Source organism: Tympanuchus pallidicinctus, unplaced genomic scaffold (assembly GCF_026119805.1).
Source record: "Tympanuchus pallidicinctus isolate F22 unplaced genomic scaffold, pur_lepc_1.0 scaffold3, whole genome shotgun sequence".
Classification (NCBI taxonomy): Eukaryota; Metazoa; Chordata; class Aves; order Galliformes; family Phasianidae; genus Tympanuchus; species Tympanuchus pallidicinctus.
In genome coordinates this window covers 13,209,375-13,227,755 of record NW_026294747.1, presented here as the reverse complement: position 1 = coordinate 13,227,755, position 18,381 = coordinate 13,209,375, and the positions used below count along the sequence as shown (strand labels likewise).

At 44.6% G+C, this 18,381-nt stretch overlaps 1 long non-coding RNA gene across 1 annotated transcript in view; it reads left to right on the top strand.

Moving 5' to 3' along the window:
• The first annotated feature begins 707 nt into the window (after positions 1 to 707).
• Positions 708 to 18,381, top strand: part of LOC128086822 (uncharacterized) — a 95,937-nt gene continuing 78,263 nt past the window's right edge. Inside the window, exons 1-2 of the long non-coding RNA XR_008209541.1 lie at positions 708 to 837; positions 2,779 to 2,860. This is a non-coding gene — a long non-coding RNA (uncharacterized LOC128086822). The remainder of the gene's footprint in view (positions 838 to 2,778; positions 2,861 to 18,381) is intronic.

Sequence of the window (18,381 nt, the reverse complement as noted above, 5' to 3'; positions counted from 1 at the left end):
CCTCCAAGCCTTCATTCAGCCTTGTTTTGGCAGAGCACTCCCCTTTGCATACCTTTTTTTGCTGGACGCTGGCTTTGAACTCTGCATTGCCTTTAGACTTCAATTCTCTTGACAAATGGCTACTTTGAATCCATGCCTGCCCATAGCTCCTCTTTATTTATTTATTTATTTTTTTCCTCTTGGATTTTAACCACTTTTGGGCTGCGACCAGGGGCTTCGACAGGCATCTTCAAAGCAACCTGTTTCGGTCTTCAGCTTGAGTTCAGTTGTAAGTTATTTTGTGGCCAGCCTTCTTTGTGCAATCTCTGCTTTAGAGCATGTTACTTATATGTTTCTTCTTTGTGGGTAGAGAAAAAGGCATTCCTCTGATTTCTGGCCTGTGGTATCAGAGCTAGCTTTTCTCCCTGCCAAGTAGATCAAGCAGTTCAGGACTAACAGCTGTCAGACATAAGGCTGCCTGTCTGACTCGTCCTACAGATATCCTATAGCTTTCTAGGTAGAGCATGGAGTACTATAAAAGCTTATTGTATTTTTAGTACTTCACTCTTGGTGAAATATCCAACTGTTTTGTTCAGCCACCAACTGCCTTTTTTTTTTTTCCTTGTGTGCAGCAGCCATCTAATACTTGCATAGGCTTCAGAGAAACCTGTCTCAGATGCACCTGCTTTCCACAGCTGCCCTTGACTGGGGGGAGATCCTCCTTTGAAAACGTAATTACAGCAGCACAACCCATCTGGACCTGATTAGCTTGGAGGGAGGGGCTGGCATCTGGTGTTAATACAAGGAGAAAGAAGCAAGGAGAGTGGTTTTCTACACAACCTTCTAGGAAGGAAGGAGGTAGGAATGGAGGTGGAGAAAGATGTTTTTCAGGAAAAGGCTGAGGGATGGTGCTAAGGCAGAGGTGCTTTTCTGAAAGCATCTATGAATCAGGGCTGAGTCAGTCTGTAGTTAGTAGAAGTTTTAGTATGTTGGTTTCCTAAGCTATATGGTATAGACTGATGAGGAAAGAGTGAGGTCTTCAGAAAAGTGTGCTTGTTTTTGTTGGTTAGATGAGAGAAGGTACACAGTGAGGCTGGAAGGTGTTGAGGGATAACTGGGGACTCTTCTGTGGTGCCTGTGAGTCCAGACTGAGCGATGAAGAGAAATTTGTAGGTGAAGTTCTTAAGGAGAATTCTGTAGGGAGAGCTGATGTGGCTGATAGTACAAGAAGTTGCAGAAGAACTTGAGGGATAACAAATGTGGGACAATTAGGATGTGTGCCATAATATGCTGTAGTTAGGCGCTGAATAGCACGAGGATGCTGTAGGGGCATATAACTGTACATAACCAAAGAACCACAGTACTGGTAGTGGACTTCCCGTGCATCTTAGTAGCCCAGGAGTAACTCAAATCCTCTGATTCCCTGTGCTTGGAGGTGGATTTAGCAGATAGGCAGGAGGGGTGAGAACTGCAGCAGTTCTATGAGTCTTGGAAAACAAGTGACTGAGGAGAAGGGAAGTTCCTAAGCCTCTGAAAGAATATGAAATTGCTGATTCTCCTTCATAAGACTGACTCAAGTCTTCTTGAATTATTTGTAGACTATAGCTTGATGTACCAAAGGCAAAAAAAAGAGAAAGGGGAAAAACCAAAATCAGTGCAGTAGCACACTGCAAATGGGTTCACTGTGGGACTGCAGTTGACTTAATAGTATATAATGGCCCGCAGTGCTCGAGTGACTTTGCTGTATTTGTGTGTCAGTTCAAGCTCACCGTGTTGAGTAAGAGATTTACTAACAACAAAGTATAATAAATGCTTTTTCTTTGAAATATTCCCTGGTACTTGTGGGAGAAACGTAGCCTAGCTTGTGCTCTGCAGTGTTGTGGTAGGATGTGCAGGCAGATCAGCATCCCTCAAGCTGGCTAATATCCTCACCAAGTTAAAAGTGACTTGAGGTATCTCCCCTAGCTTTTCCAAAGAGGAGCTCAGAGGGTGATTTTATGGGCACTAGGATAGGGTGGGTTTCCGTCTCCTTGATGGTGAGAGGTGGTGAGATGTGCACTGTTTTAGTTGATCCTATGCACCAGGGAAGAAATCGTAGAGCTCTCTAATGCCAAAGATGCCCTCATGTGTATGAACTACTACCATCCATCTTCTTAACTTATAGGGCTGTGTTACTTGTTCTTGTTGGTTCTTACTTAAAGATGTATTCACGCAGACCACTGCAAATTAACATCTGAATTCTCACCCTTCCACTCTAAATCCATTCACTTGTATTTCTTGGATGTTTAGCAGCAGCTAATTCATTAGTGTCGTTATAAAAATAATTGCACTGTGACATTAGTGCAGAGAGTGCAAGTCTTGTTGAAGGCCCATGGTGCAGGGTTATACATAGACATGCACAGAGGTAGAACTGCTCTGATCTACAAGCTCTTGGCTGTGAGAGCAAAGTTCCTAAAATCACTCTCATATGGAGCATTCTATTTTTGCAACTCAGCCCAGACTTAGCTCTTTCAGCTTGCCTTTTTCCAGTGAACTCTTTGGATATTCAGCTGAATTAAATTGTCACAGCTGACTCCAGGTTCTTCATTTTCACTAATTACCAGAATTGGCAATTTCCTTCTGACATCAGCATGGGCGTTGCCCAAAGAGTGACTAAATGGCACCCTCAGGATTCAGCCCTTCTTAGATTTTAGGAGTTTTTTTTTTATTTTGTCTTGCTTTGGTGAGGGTGTGGGAGACTGTTTGATAGAAAACTTTCTGACTCAGCTCTCTTTGGTTTTGTTTTTCTTTCCACGAAAGGTAACAGATGTTCATTGTGACGTGAATGTAATTTCAGTACCTGCAGAGGAGAAATGACGACCGGAGCCACCCGAGCTTAAAGGTTAGTTTATTTCAAATGATTTTGACGTCAATAGGCAACGATATATATAGCAAAATATTTTTCCTCCTTACCACAGCGCCTTTAAAAGGATATCTTTGTTGTGTTAGTTGCCATAGCAGTGACTAGCATGGTTATATATACATGCGTGTATATGTATGAGGAGGGATTCCCCAACCCCAGGGCTGATTGTGTTGGCTTCTGTGTGCTTCTGTGGTTGTATTTCCTCTTCCTTCCCTTGCTTCACATGCTCCAAGGCTCTGAGGCAGCCTGTGAAACGTTTCCCAGTTGGGAAATGAGTATTTTTGGTCAAGCACCTTGAAGCGTGAGCCTTGCTGGGCTTCTAATTGGAGGGTATCTCAGAAAGCAGGTTGCAGGCTTCTGTGCTGGTGTCAGGGTAGTTTGTGAGGAGGGCAGATGATGGAGATTTGCAAGATGATGTGGTTCAGAAGTAAACTAGGAGGCCATTGGTAAATGCGTTGTTTATTATGTAGACTGCTTTGCATGTGTCCAGATTGTGATGAAAGGCCTTTGCGATATTTAGCTGATCCTCACCTTAGAATAGATTTTATCTCTGTGCTCGTGTTTCAAAAATGTTCTTCCCTTTCAGCAACATTCTGTCGTAGTCCAGAGATCTTCCTGCTGGTGGTTTCTCTCATCTTCCTTCCCTGCTTTTTTCCCTTGTGGTCTGTCGTGAGCACTGTGCTTTGCTAACAGAGGGACTTTGATCCAGATCTGAAATGGCCCCTGAACGCAGAAGCCAAACGTCCATAAAAGATTTCTTGATCTCCTTTTGACCAAGTTGTCATCTAAATCTGAGCCCTCTTCTATTCTTGAGTTGTACTGTATATGCACTGGCCCCTGCATGCTAAATGAGCCTATCAAGTGCTACAGTTATGTCTGTGATGTGCTCTTCAGTGTCTGTAGCAGTCTCACCTTCTCCTATCCTGCGATCAGGCAGCTGCAAAATGTGAGCTGGTAATGGTAGGAAAGGAGTGACTGCTTTCCTTTATTCTCCAAATATTGCTTGCTTCACAAGCATCACCAAACCTCAGGATGCTCCTAGATGTGGTGGAGATGTGGGCTTCCTCCTCTCTGCTTTCAGTAAGGGGGAGTGGAAAAAGGTTACTGCTTATTAGCAGATACTTACTTATCTGAGAAGAAATGGGAGAGCCTCTCCAAACTGTGTACAAATCTCATGTCAAACTGGACTTGACAGAATGTTGGTGAAGGAAGCACATGTATATACAGCACTGTCTTAAAGAGCAGAAAGTGCTGAGTGAACACCTGAACCAGACTGAGGTGGTGTTGTTGGTTTTTTTTGTTCAAACTCGTGCTTTCCTATGATATATTTTTCTCAGTGATTTTTCTTATGTTGAGACTTTTTTTTCACTTTTACCTATGCCTCTGCAATCAGTGCAGCCAGCTGAAATCCAGCTTCATCTCTTTTTGCCTGTTTGTTACCAACGTGTGAGATGCTGGAATGAGGACTTGGCTGGCTATTGTATTGATGACAAATGAAAGAGAAGCAAACACAGCTTGCTTGTCTGCAGCTACAGTGGTTCAGCAGGGCTGGCAGTAGTAAAGACATGTTATTTGTTGATAAAACATGCAACACCAAGCTCTGAGAAGAAGCTGAGATGGACACTATCTCAGTGTGATAGTCTGCCTGTCATGCCTGCATGAAATCTCAGCTTACTGTGCTGATTTAACCTATAGGAGTTGAGATTGGGCATGGTTTCAGGTGGGTTAGATCAACAGAGGCACTGTAAGTGCATGTTGTTACTTTCTCCTCACTACTTGTCATGCCCCTTTTAGGAGTGATGTGTATACGCATATACACTCATGCTTTGGCTGCCTAGCATGCATGCTTCCATGTTTTAGCCTTTATATACCTAATATATATGTGTGTATCTAGGTAAAGAGCCTTATATGAGAATGAAGGCAGTATGTCCCAGCGCATGTGGCAGACAATTAAGCTTTAATCCTGCTCTGCCAGTTCCTTGTGGGCTCATCTCGCCAGTGTTATATCACTTCTTTCCCTTTGTGTAATTCCTGCTGACACTGCAGGCTCTTTGTGCTTCATGTGTCTGTCTTTGCATTGAATATCCCTGGTAAACTGTGCTGTGCCATACTGCAGCCCCTTCAGGGCAGGATGCTAAGGGTTTTTATTCTGGGTGATGGGGGAGATTGTCCCTTGTAGCACATACATATTCCAAGTAGGGATGGCAGAGTTTGATGTGGTGTTCCAGCTGTGCACGTGTCTGAATGACGAGGTTATTGGATGAGAATGAGAGTAACAGTGACAAATTTGAGGATGTCCCCAAGTGTGGTGTGAGCATGGGACCCGATGAGAAGGCAATGAGGAAACCTCCATGGAGAAAGCATCTTAATTCACATCTCTGCCCCACTGCTTGTGCATACAAAGAGAGCTGCTCCAACAAAGCTCTGTGGGAAGGGGTGCTGGAAAGCAGAATGTATCAAATTCTCGTAATTACGGTGGTAGCTAGAATAGTAAGAGACAGAGTTTGGACCATAAAGCTGGCAGCCTAAATAGCCAAGAGGCGCGGGACAGTGAGGAACGTGGAGTTGTGGAGGCGAGACGTGACTTTCCTAGGTTACATGGTGGGGTAGCAGGGTAGCCAAGAACAGTGGCCCGACTCCCTAGCCACTATCTTTGCAACACGACCACACTCCCCTCAGTAATAAGAGCCATGCTGAATCTTTGACAAGAGCCAGCTTGGCTCTACTTCGAGTGGTCACCATTTTTGAGGTTTTCTAGGGGGGGAAAAAATACCAGTTCAACAGTAAATAAACCCATTCTTTTCTAGTTTTACACAGCAGCAGAAGTACTAGAAGTGCTAATGTTGGGAAACCAAAAGTATTGTTGGCTTTTTTCATTGCCCTAAACCTATCAGGAGGTGGAATATCTCAGCTTTTGTCTTTCAGGAGAAATGTCTTTTCTGAAGTTGTCACCTCTATTTTTGAAGTATCTTGGATGTTGGGTGCTTGTCCAAGGCTTCTTGAGGTTTGCTTACTATAGACATCGTGGGCGGGGATGCAGGACTGTAGCAAACCTGGCTCCTCAGCAGTGTGAAAGATTGCTTTGATAAGTCAAAGCCCTGCAGTAAGTAGTCTTCATCTCATCAATTCATGCATTTGGATTTAATGAAATGATTTATTAATTGCACACAAGTGACCTCTCCCTGAAAAATATAGCCACCCACCCTCAAGTACTTTCTGCATGACAGTAAATAAATTGGTGTGGAGTTTATGAACATGAGGGATGCTGGTCCAGGCTCAAAACAGCAGAGTCCAGTTAATTTCAAGAGCTGGATCTCCACGAAATGTTCACAGCAAAGCCCCAAACTAGGTGCAATAAACCTAACGCCAGCCAAGTTTGTAAACCTGGGCTGAATTGCAGGAAAGCTTTGGGCCAGGTTTTGAAGAAGCCATGGGCCAGGTTTCCAGTTAGCTTGAAGCCACTTTACAAAATAAATAAATAAAAAAGGATTCTGATCAGCTTTTGATTGTCCCAAGGGCTATTCTTCAAGGGCTTTCCACCAGCCAGGATTTGAGCTCACTGCTGCCAAATCCCAGACCTACTGGGGGCTGAGTGGTGGCTGTGTCCAGAGGCAAGTCTTGGTCATGTCTGCCCCTGAACCACATAGGACCGATGCCCCAGGAACGTGCTCACAGCCCGGGCAGACAGCTTCCCCTATAGATTAAGGTGGTTTCATTTTCATCGGGTTTCAGCACTTGGCCTTTTGGGCTGGATTTCGCGCCAAGTTTTCCAATCCAAGAGGCCCGCAGGGCTTGTGGACATGCAAAACCACCAATGTAACGAAAATTGGTTTAAAATTGATTTAGTTTGGAAAAAAAAAAAAAAAATCCAAGCCACCATGTGGAAACATTTAGAAGAGTCAGTTACCAAGTTTAGCTAAATGGAAGTAAATGCATTTAAATATGTCCATACAGAGCACTGGAGAAAGTAAATCTATTTACCATGAATTTTAATTAAACCAACCAAGTACTGGTTTAATAACCACCAGTGAGTGGAATTTGCCAAAGGACTGATATCCCTGCTTGACTCCCTGAAATGCAGTCTTCCAGTTACCTTTGTAAGCTTTCCTGGACACTTAATTTTTCTTTAGGGCATTGGTGTTTAGGTCCAGAGCCTTGAAGGCACTTATTAATATGACTAAACACTGATGATTTTAAGAAGATCTGATCCCTTTGAGAATCTTGGCTTGTACACCTCATTCCTATTAGCCTGGAGGGAGGATTCTACTCTTCTTGGTCAGCTGAATAATTTTGGCTGAGTTGTGGGATCCTAAATGACTTAAGTACGGGAACAATTAATAGTATTTTTTGGGAATCAAGTCTATGGAGTGTTGTCGCTGAAATCCCAAACTCCCTGATTCTCCCAGAGTAAAGTTAGCTTGCAGTATGAGGGGGGTGAAATAAGACCTGCTGAAGTCAAAGCAGCCCATTGAGCTGAGCAGAGCCCTTCGCTTGGCCTGCTTCTGTGTAGCCTGGGTAATTGCCAGTTGAACAATCAGAGGGTCCTTGCACTAGGTTTGGTCGAATGAGATAGCCATTCACGAGGTCCCAGGTAGAGCCTTCCTGACAGCAGCATGGACGCTTGCTGAGTTCTCATTACAGAAACCAGCGGTATCAATGGTCTTCGTCCTGCAGTCGTTTCAGGTTTCTTTTAATCTGCTTTTTTAAATTTTATTTTGTTGTGTTTGGGGTTGTTTTCCTCCATTGGCGTGGTGTGTGGAGCACAGGGTGCCTCTGCTCCCCGTCCCACCCGCCCGAGTGCGCGGCTACACCCATAAACACAGCGACCTCAGAAGTGACGTGATCAAAAGGTTTCAGATGGGCTCTGTGTGTTATGAAATGATTTGAGGCTCAAAGCCCAAAGGGGGAACTCCATCATGAATTCTCCATGTATAACTACTTTGGGAAAAGGGATTAAAGTGGGACAGAGCCTCTCTCTTTTTTCCTTCCTCCTCCATGGCCCCTTTCAGAAAATTAGGGGGCCCCTTTCCAAGGAGAAACTGTTGAAAATTGCGCACTGCTTTCCCTTCCCCTTCCTTCTGAACATAGCCAGAACAGCAATATACATTTCTGAGGTTTGGCAGCAGCATCTGAAAGCATGTTTTTTTGCCAGAGAAGGACTGCCTGATGGGGCCGAAGTGCATGTGGGTTGGGGGACGCCTGGGGAAGGCACGGCACGGCACCTGTACCCTCTCCTTCTGCCACTACTATTAAGGATGTTATTTTCACTGTTTCCCCAAGGGTGCCTGATTATCTGGTTTATCTTCGTTCTCTGGGCTGTATCATCGGCCGCTGGAACGAGACCCGTCGGCTGAGAGTTGTGCCTGAACTTTGGTTTCATAACAACAGCAGAGACAGTTGTTCTTGCGACAGACCTCTCTTGGACTGAACAGAAAACATGTACGGCCCATGTGCAGTCCATACAGCCGAGAAATACAACGTTAGCTCGGCTGGTCCAGAGCTAGCAATGATCTTGGTTTATTTTATACTTTCACCCACTGTAACGTTGCTGCCTTTCTCCTTCCAGCCCCGTTCCTATCCATCTCTCATGTTACGTGGCCCCAGCACCATTTGCTTGCTAAGGAAAGGGTTGCTGTGGTTCTTGTTGCAGCAGTGTCTAAGCTTCTATCTCATCCTCTAGCATTAACGCAGGTTTTTAGCTTAATGTGGAATCTGGTGATGTCATCTCTTAGGACACGGGGGAAGTACTTTCCATTTTGTTTCAGAATTTTCATGGAAAGAATTGAAAAGTTTGGGGGGAAGGCAGGAGTAAGAGTTTTGCCCAATGAATGCTAAAAGCAGAGTATTTTCATGGTTATGAAACTGGGAAGTTTTTCCTGCGTTCCCTCTTCTGCTCCTTTCTTTCCTTTACAAGGAGATGGGAGAGCAGAACCAATTGAAGAGGTATTTCTTCCTTCACAAGAGGTGCAAAATGTCAGCCCACCAATGGAGCTTTGTGTTGAGCATTTTGTTTGAGTTAGAAACAAAAAGGATATTTTATTAGAAAGAAACCTTTACTAAACAAAAATTCAGGCTAGTTCTCATCACTGACTTTTAATTTATGTGCACAAACCTGTCTTTTCAGTCTGTTTTGAACAGCATCTAGTGCATGGAGGCTACAGATATGCCTTATGCCTCTGAGTGCTGGAGCAACAAGAATAACATCCTTCAGTGTTTGCTTATGAATATTTCCTTATTGCCCACTGCCATTATAGTACATAAATACGTGCCATTAGTTAGTCACCCTCTTCAACCTGAGATGCAAGGAGGCATTACTGCACCGGTGATCTGTTGCCCTGTGGTTAAACTCTGTGAAAGTTCCTTCTTCAGCCCAAGGCTGTGGGGTAGATGGAGCTATTCCTTCTGCCTCTGAAGTTCAAGCCCCGATCAGAGGAGCTGCAGCCTTCAGCGTGGGAGAGGAGAGAGGGGCTGCTGTTGTTCATGGCTGTGTTTGTGCATGGCCGGGTTCCACTTTGGCAGACAGGAGAGGCTGCAGCCTGAAAGCCGTGGGCCGATAAGTGGCTTTTGAGAGATAAGATATGAAAGACTCTGTAATTCTGGATGAGAGTGTTGAGTAGTTTATATGTGTAAGTCCAGATGTTCAGTAAAAGGAGCTGTTCCAGCCCTTCAGCTGTGTACGCCTGCTTGCACGTGTATGGTCTGGTGTGCTCATGGCCCTGGGCGAGTGACAGTCCCGGGAAGCAGTGAACAAGGCACTGGGACTCAGGGGAGATGTGGGGTTAATATTCAGCTGTGTAGCCTCTTGGTTTTTCCTCTGACTCCCACCTCAGGAATGAGCAAGGCAGAAAATGCCTCTCTGCTTGCATCTGATGAGTCTAAGGTGAAAACGGTCTCTGAAAGGTAAAAAGAGGGATTGTTTCTGTCTCTAGTGTCAGCACTGGGAGTGTAGTTTGTCTTGAGATTTGAGGATACGATTTGCTTATCAACAAAGCTATGCAAGTACACCTAGTCCAGAAAATGCTTTTCTTGTGAAGAGCAGGCTTCTGTCCAGAACAGCTGCATCAGTTAACTGCTCTTCAATGTGAATCATAGCGGAACAAGCGCTGTGTTTAGCTAGGAGTGTGTCTTATCAGCAGCCTGTGTCTCAAACATGCAGCTACAGGGTGAGTACTGTTTTATGAAGAGGTCGGGCTTAGAGCCAGATTCCCAGCATCTGTCAATTGAGGGCAGTTTCCCTAAAACTGATGTGGCTTTATCAATTTAAATTGGGTGGAAATTTAGCCCTAGATACTCAGTCTGTAAGTAAGTGAACTATCAATGTCCTGAATTTTTCCAAGCATACACATAATTTTTTATCATCAGCAAGAACACTGCAGACAAGTGAACAGATATGAGTTGGATTTTTCTCTGGGCTCTGTGAGTTTTGGGGTAGATAAGTTGGCTCATCAAACGTGAACTTGCTTAGTTGATGCTTGAATAGAAACAGGTGAACGTGCGTCTTTAATGGAGCACTTTCAAAACCAACTTTCTGTGATTTATGTCTTTGCCTCTCTGGAGATGAACTGTGTGTGGGGCCCTCTGCTATTTTGATCGTAAAGGATCGGCAGGTTTCTTAAGTGTTCTCAGGGGGATGTATCACAGGCCTGAGGAATGTAAATGAAGTGATGAGGACCCCTCTGCCATGCGGGATGTGCTCTGGAAAGACCCTTCAGAGCCTCATATGCTGTCTGCACTTCTGCTCTCCCCATCATCAGGATGGTGACTCTGGCAGAGGGCTATGGCAGGCAGTGGTGGGGGGCAGCCTCAAGTTAAAACCAGGGCAGTTGGTGTGTTGGAGATGTATGTGTTGTGGCTGATATTTGCCAGTGGGAAAGCCCTCTTGAAAGCCAAAGAGGGAGTGCTGGTCATCTGCTATCACAGTGTAGGACAGGCTAAGTAAGGAAGGACAATACCCACAGGGTGGGAGAAAGACTAATGTAATGTAAAGGGCTCTCTCTGAGTCTACACTTCAGGTATAAACGCATGTGGCTTAGTGGGAAGCGAGTTCCTCACTGGCCTTCTAATTGTGGTCCAATCCAACTTCCAAGTACGGAAGTGACCTGGTCAGTGGCAGTGTGACCAGATCAAGGTGCTCTGTAGGCATGACCTAGATACGCTGCTTACCTTGCCAAATCCTCCTATTCCACTGCAGGCTTTCAAATGTCACCAGCAGGTCCTGCTGGACACAGTTGCAGAGGATCATGATCACAGTGCTCTTCTGTTCCACATTACGGCCTGGAATCCGCCTCTGTTGCCATTAGCACACATTCTTAGTTCTGATTCACAGTGGCATCTCTCTCTGCTTCTTATTCATTACCCAAGCATCTTGGCTAGCAGGGGCCTGTTAGTGGCTTTGGCCATTTGGAACAAATGGTGGAATTTTATGGTAAACCCAGAGACACTTTATGGAGGTGTAATATCTTGGTTTTGGTTTCCATCACATTTTTATAGCGCAGAGGCCAAAAACACATCAAAGAAGCAAGTCTGGCAGAGAGCACCAACCCCAAATTCATTACACTCCAATTAGGCTGTTAAGAGAAGATAAAAGAAGCAGCAAAACTGTATGTCCTCCTCAACTGCTGTTTGCTGAGGTTCCTTCTCTCTTTTGTGGTGTGGGTCCCCAGGCATCTTAGTCCACCAGCAGCAGCAGTGTTGTGTGCCTGGGGACAGCCAAGACATCCTTTTCATTAAAGTTATATTGGATCAAAGGGCTTTGGCCAGTCCATGTGAAAGAACAAAGGGGTTTTTTTGTGGATCTCCCTCTGTTACTGACCACTTTTTCACCGTTTCACTTTATTGTTCTCTTCTGTGTGGTTTGTAACCAGATTGAACTGCAGATATGTTTCTTGGATGTAGGTTCCTTTCTGCAAAGTGTGAAGGCCACCACATCAGGGAGCTGAGGAAATGGGTCTGGCCTCAACCATGCCCTTTGCTTGGGGGTCTCTCTAGCTTTTGGGATCATTCCTGTGGAAACAGAAAGGAAGCAACAGTTACAAAGCAATAGGTATCAAAAAAGAAAATCTGCAGCTCAGTTGTAATTTGACTATTTGAGGGATAAAATGCTGTGTTTCAGTTGTCAATGGCTTGTTAAAAAGGCAAGCATCTCTAGATTTTCGTGCTGTTGCTTCCCATGTTTCTGAGTGCAGAAGCTAACAGGAACAATTGGGAATTTGCCGTGGTGAAAACTGCTGTGGCATTTAGCTACTGGCAGAAGAAGTTATAAGTTAATCTATTCTATATTTACCAACACTTTATTTGTGGTCTAAATGGCTAACTAACTGTTTAGTCTTGTAGAGAGAATCAAAACAACTTTTCAAACCAACAAACAAAAATCACATATTCTAACTGATGCTCAATGTTGTTGTTGAAAGCGGTGATGCTTTTTTCCACATCCTGAAATGTCAGAATATGATCAGTCAGAAACATTGAGGGATTTCCCTCTCTGATTCATACCCAAACAGCTTCAGGAGTGATTCCTCCTGCTTAGAATACCTGATAAAATCTGTGGACAGTTCTTGACAGCTTTATGAATAACACTAGGTCTATCCTCAAGTGGGTCAAGCTTTGATGGATAAAAAGTGTTTCTGCTAGTCGCTATGTGTTCCAACTGCTCTTTCATGGAAAGTGGACCATATTGCAATAGGGTGGTTTATGGCAATGTCCAGGAAGTCCAGAACTTGGGTAGGACAGTCAAGAACACAAGCTCACTATTGACCCTTGAGAAGGTGCTGCATGTAATTGGTATATCCAGATAAAACTCAGTCCTGACTGTGAAGGCAGCCTTCTCCTTCACACAGCCTTGTGGTCACGGAGTGGAAATCATCAGCTGGGTCTGCTACAGCCATGTTCTGTTCTGCATGTTTGCAATCACTGTAGCTTTAGGATGCATCATTGCACAAGTCAACCACCCTGTTCCGATGCAGCCTAAAAACGTCTATCTGAGGTTCAACCTTCTAGGGACAGCCTGCTCTTTCTGAACATTATATGACAAAAGATTCAAAGACCCAGCACGTGAATGAAACACCCTGGGTGACAGCTCTCTTAAGGACTGAGACTACTGACAGTTTGTCACATCTTGCTAAACAAAGAAAGTGTTTCATTCTCCTCTCTAGCTGTAGTCTTAATGGCTAAAGCTGGCTTTGTCTTCACTGGGAGAAAATGCTAGGCTTGTAGTAAACAAACAGATGTAATTCCAGGGAGATCATAGAAATCCTATTTTACACCTAATTTTCCCGATCAAGATAGTGCTGCCATTAGACTGGTTTGTGAGCTCATCTGGAAAAGTATAAATCATCCTGTTCTCCCAGGTCATTTATTTGGTCTCAGTCATGCTAACGCACCTTCATCAACCTAAGGTAATTCTTGTTGGTTTTGTTTTTTTTTTTCCTAGTAAAGATCAATGTCTTCTATCCCACTGTCCGGAGATCACAGCCGAAGAGACATGGGGACAGGCAGGTGTTCCTTCTCCCTGCAGAGCTGTGTAGTTTGTTCTTCTGCATGGCTCTAGCTTTGTAGGAGAACCTGGGTCTGGTTCCAGTCATCAATAAGAAGGGAAAACTCCACCCTGCTGCACAACCCTTCCCTGACCCCAGATAGCAGAGAGCAATCAGAGTCTTGGGTGAGCCACCACTGAGAGGCCCCTCTCAGCCTTTTGCTGAGGAGGAAACTGCTGTGGGCAGGAAGCCTCAAAGGGATCCTTCAGCATAGCCCCAAAAGAGTTTCCCAAGCTGTTATGTTTATGCTCACCGCAAAGCCACAAGGAAGGACAACTTTTCAGATGCTTTCAATTCAACACGCTCTGGCCCAAACCACTCTCCCTTCATCTGTTTTTTGCAGGGGAACATTGAGCTGGGATGCCTGCTACAGTATTGTATGTGCAGGGCTGGCCTCCATGACAGGGCTGAGGCTGGAGGAGGACACCCTAGAGCTTCTGACCCATTCTGAGGAAGGAGCAGTATATGCACACTGTGCCCAAACTGCTGGGATGCAATCCTAGGTTTCATATTGGGTTGGGACCCAAGTGCACAAGCATTCCTTCAGCATCATTGTTGTGCAGGGAAAGAAAAGCTGGTGTGAAAGGCCACCAGAATGTGCACCATTGCGTGGCCTTTCCCCATCACTTGGTCTCTGGATCTGTGAAGGCCTGAAGCATAACCTCATCCAGAAAATAATTTTCTCTCCTTCCCCATTACCATTTTTGACTTGGAAGGTTTTTAGGAGGTTTTTAACTTCTTTTCTGTCTTAAAAGCTGGTCTCCCTCAACACACACAAATGATCAATAAAACAACTTCCAGAAGAAATTTGGTTTTGGCTGGGAGTAGCATTCAAAAGCTTTCCCTGTGGAGGAAGATTCCTACAGAAGGTTTTTCAGCTCTTCTGCCAGGAACTGTGGTTCTTTGGGCCTGCTTGAGTGACCCAGCAGTTGGCAAAGTGGCTTTCTGTACTCTCTGCTCAATCTATGTCACCATTTTCCAGTTAACAGTCATCCAGCACTCCAGGAAAGTGTTGTCAGCTGGGTTAAAGCAATGTCAGGAACTGAGAACAACTCTGTGTTGGTAAGGCATTTCGAAATCAGTGCCTCATATGGTGGTAGTCAGAAGCTTCATGATGGGTCCTGGATGCAGCCCTTCTTCCACTGCACGTTTCTGGTAGTAGCCACAGTGCTGCTGTTCAGGTGAGAGTTACCAGATCACCTCCTACTGCACCAAAAGCCAGAGATTCAGCCTCAGCAATGCAGTTATTAAGCAGGTGGATGTCTTGCTTCTTCCCATTTGTAATGTCTACACTAGAATATTTTATTAATGAAATCACTGATGTTTATTACCTACTAAATTATCTCGCGCTCCAACAATCTCTGAGGGTTATTACCACAAAGACTTGCACAACAGATGTTAAAAGCCATCAGTTTAAATCAACATATACTTTTATTAAAAACAAAACGGAATGTTTTTTTTCTAATCCCTGCATTCCAGTTGCTAAAGCTGAGCTAATCTTCTGGAGGAGCTAATGGATATTGTTAATAGCTGGATTGAATTTATAAAGAGCTAGAAGAGAACAAACAGGAGAGCAGAGACAATCTACAGCAGCAGCAATGAGGGCAATCAGTTGTGCTTCACTAGCAGTTCTTTGTGCCAGCTACTTCATCCAGTCAAGATGATGCACAAGATGAAGTTGGATATTTGTAATTATTCCTTGCATTTCCTTTCTTCTGACTCAGGATCTGAAATGTAAAGGGTTTAAGCAACTGTAATGTTGTCAACGCATGTTTGTTTCCAGCTGTTTCTTACTCCTAGTCATTTGCTACAGTAGACTAAAAAGGCTATTGTTTGTGGTCAGTTTATTGCAACAAGATATGTCTGTAAAGGTGACTGAAGAGCTGTTATTTCCAGTCTAAGCTTCCTTCCCCCCCCGGCATACTCACCTGCATCTAGATGTGGAGTTCTCAATACAGAGGAGACATAGACCTGTTGGACCATGTCCAAAGGAGGGCCTCAAAAATGATCCAAGGGATGGAGCAGCTACCCTGCAAGGAGAGGCTGAGAGACCCAGATCTGTTCAGGCTGGAGAAGAAAATGCTGCTGGGTGATCTGTTAGCAGCCTTTCAGCGTCTAAAGGGAGGCTGTAAGAAAGAACTGGACAGGCTCTTTAGCAGGGTCTTTTGTGATAAAAGAAGGGGAAAGGGTTTTAAACTAGAAGATGAGAGATTTAGATTGAGTATGAGGAAGGAGGTGTTTTGGTTTGGTTTGTTTGTTTTACAATAAGGGTGATGAGGCACTGGCACGGGTTGCCCAGAGAGGTGGTGAAAACCCTGTCCTTGGTGAAATTCAAGGTGAGGCTGGATGGGGCTCTGAGCACCTGATGTAGTGTAGGTGTCTCTTCATTGCAGGGGAATTGGACCAAATGGCCTCTAAGAGTCCCTTCCAACTCAACGTGATTCTATGACATTGAGCTAAATCTAAGCAAGAGCAAATAACCTAGGCTTAAGTCTCCTTAATGATGGCTGAGGTTGACAGATTTACTTAACTGCTGAAATGACATGGGGAGCAGGTAAAAAGGTTTGGATCACGATTGCATCAAGCAAGTCTTGGTCATTAATGAACCCTAAGAAAATAGCAGTACCCTACCAAATTGAAATAGTCTCACACTTGTTGCATATAACCCATGCTACTGTGCATACTGAAACGAGATAAGCAGGGCAGCAAGAATCATGGACTTGCTTATTGATTTCCACAAAGCCTGGGCTTCCAGTTTAGACTTACTTGTATGTGTGACTTTCTTAGAATACCTCCTGTGAGTTGACATATCTCCAGCTGATCTAAACTCAGGAACCAATTATAACATGAGGACTTCAGTGGAAAATTGTGTAATAAAACACATCTTGTGACATTTCATCAGGTACAAGGGAAGGACTTTCTCCAAGAGACGATTTTCCTTAAGGTTTTTTTTTCTCCTCTTTGGTTAATTTTGTTTTAAGACCTGCCGTGAGTCATGTCCATCGTAGTGGATTAGGAATGGTGCCTTTGGCATGTTTCAGATTACTCGGTTTGGAAATAACAACGCTATGGTTTCTGCAAACGGAGTAAACTGAAGATGTGCAGAGCACTCATTCCTAGAGCTTCAGAGCACCCCCAAGGGACAGTCCCTGATTTCAACACAGAGGGAAGGCCATCTGCAGCAAGGGTGTTCACCCCATCCCTGCACACAGCTGAAACAATCTCCCTTACCTGGCTGCAGTGTTTGTGTTGGGCATCTAATCCACCTCTAAAGGACCTCCTTGGGTGTCTTCACCTTTCTTTGGTGAATAACCGGGAACCCCTGGCTTCCCATCCTTTCTTTCCCTTCCTTAGAAGCACAGAGGCTGATGTCACTCTCTCAACAGATCCGCGGGAGGTTCTCTCTGGGATTTTCCTCCCTGGGATAACGCATGGTGTTTACTGTCTGTTGGCTTTCCGGTGGTCTCCCATCCTCCAGCACAGGGGAGTCACGAGGTCTTCCCCCAATACCCCCCCGCCTCATGCTCTGTGGTATCTGTTGTTTTCCAAGCGCTGGAATCTCTGTCCCCGTTACGTAGCCCCAAACCTGACCTTGTCGGAGACCACACACGGGTGTCTCTGGATGAGAGGGGAATGTATGGAATGTTTTTCAATGAGCAGTTTATGAAATTCCTTTCCTATATGTTTCGGAAATTCTTTAAGTTAAAGAGCACAAACATTTCTCCAAGGAAACAAGAGTTTGCAGCAGCTCGAATGCAGGCACTTGTTTTTAAAAAACACTCTATACTAAAGGGGGAAGGGGGGAAGCAATGGGGTGGAAAAGATAAAAAGAAAGGAGGAGATGTAAACAAGGAAGCCTAACTCCCCGCTCTGAGTATGCAGCAGTAGTGAAGCTGTGGGCCTCTGTGGACCAGCGGCAGGCTGGGTCCTCTTAGTGGGGCTAACAGCTGCTGGGGGGACAGATAGGAAGCAGAAAGGCCAGTGCCCATTGTGGAGCTGCCTGAGATAGGATGAGGCAGTGCCGAGAGCACAGGAATGCGCTACCTCCAAAGACATCTCCTGAAGAGAAAATTGAGTGGCTCTTGGGTTTCTCTTCCCTCTGAGAATGCTTTCTGTGTTGAAAATAACGAGATCAAGTGCTTAAACAAAGCTTGCCAGAGGAGACCAAAGGACATCTTCTGGTTTCCTCTTGCATTTGACTGAAGGACAGTGGAGGAGAGGGAGGACTTCGGCCAGGCTGCAGGGTGGGTAGGAGGTGGAAGTCGCCCCGCTCTGCTTGGGTGTGTGCTCCAAGCACTGAGTTATTGTGTGATAAGGTGGTACCACCTCTTCCTCCCTTTGTGTTTTTGGAAGAAAACGATGTTGCTGTCGCATGTCTGAAGGGCCTTGATTTTGGTGGGCACGCTGAAGGAGAGCCGGGCAAATGCTGGTGAGAGGTAAAGGTGGAGATGCCTTTTGAGGCTGAGGTGCTCTAGGGCATGTTCCGAAGTAGAATTATTAATTCTGAAAACTCAGTGGTTTCCAGGGACTGAGAACCTTTGTCTGGGACTCGCATACCTCAGTCCCACTTTAAGTGCCTAGGTCCCTTTTTGGATCTGGGCCTAATCTGCTAACTCAAACCCAGCTTGCATGCGTCAGAACTGTAAGCCAATATAGAGTTGGCAGGAAATGGCTTTCCTATCCTGTGAACATTTTCAGTAATTTTTTTTTTTAACTGAACCTGTGTTTTAAACTTGGGCCAACAGCCAAAATTTAAAAAATTTCACAAAGTGAAAACCCGGGTTTTGAATATATATTTTTTTTCCTTTAGCATCAGCTAAAACATTTGATTTTGATATCGACTTCTTCATATTTTAGTCTTTTACTGTTAGTGGCTTAATTTTAAAAACAAACTCGGAATTTAAAACTGGAGGAGTTGGTTGAAGTACATCCTCCATCAGAAGTCTTGGGTTTGATGGATTGACACGT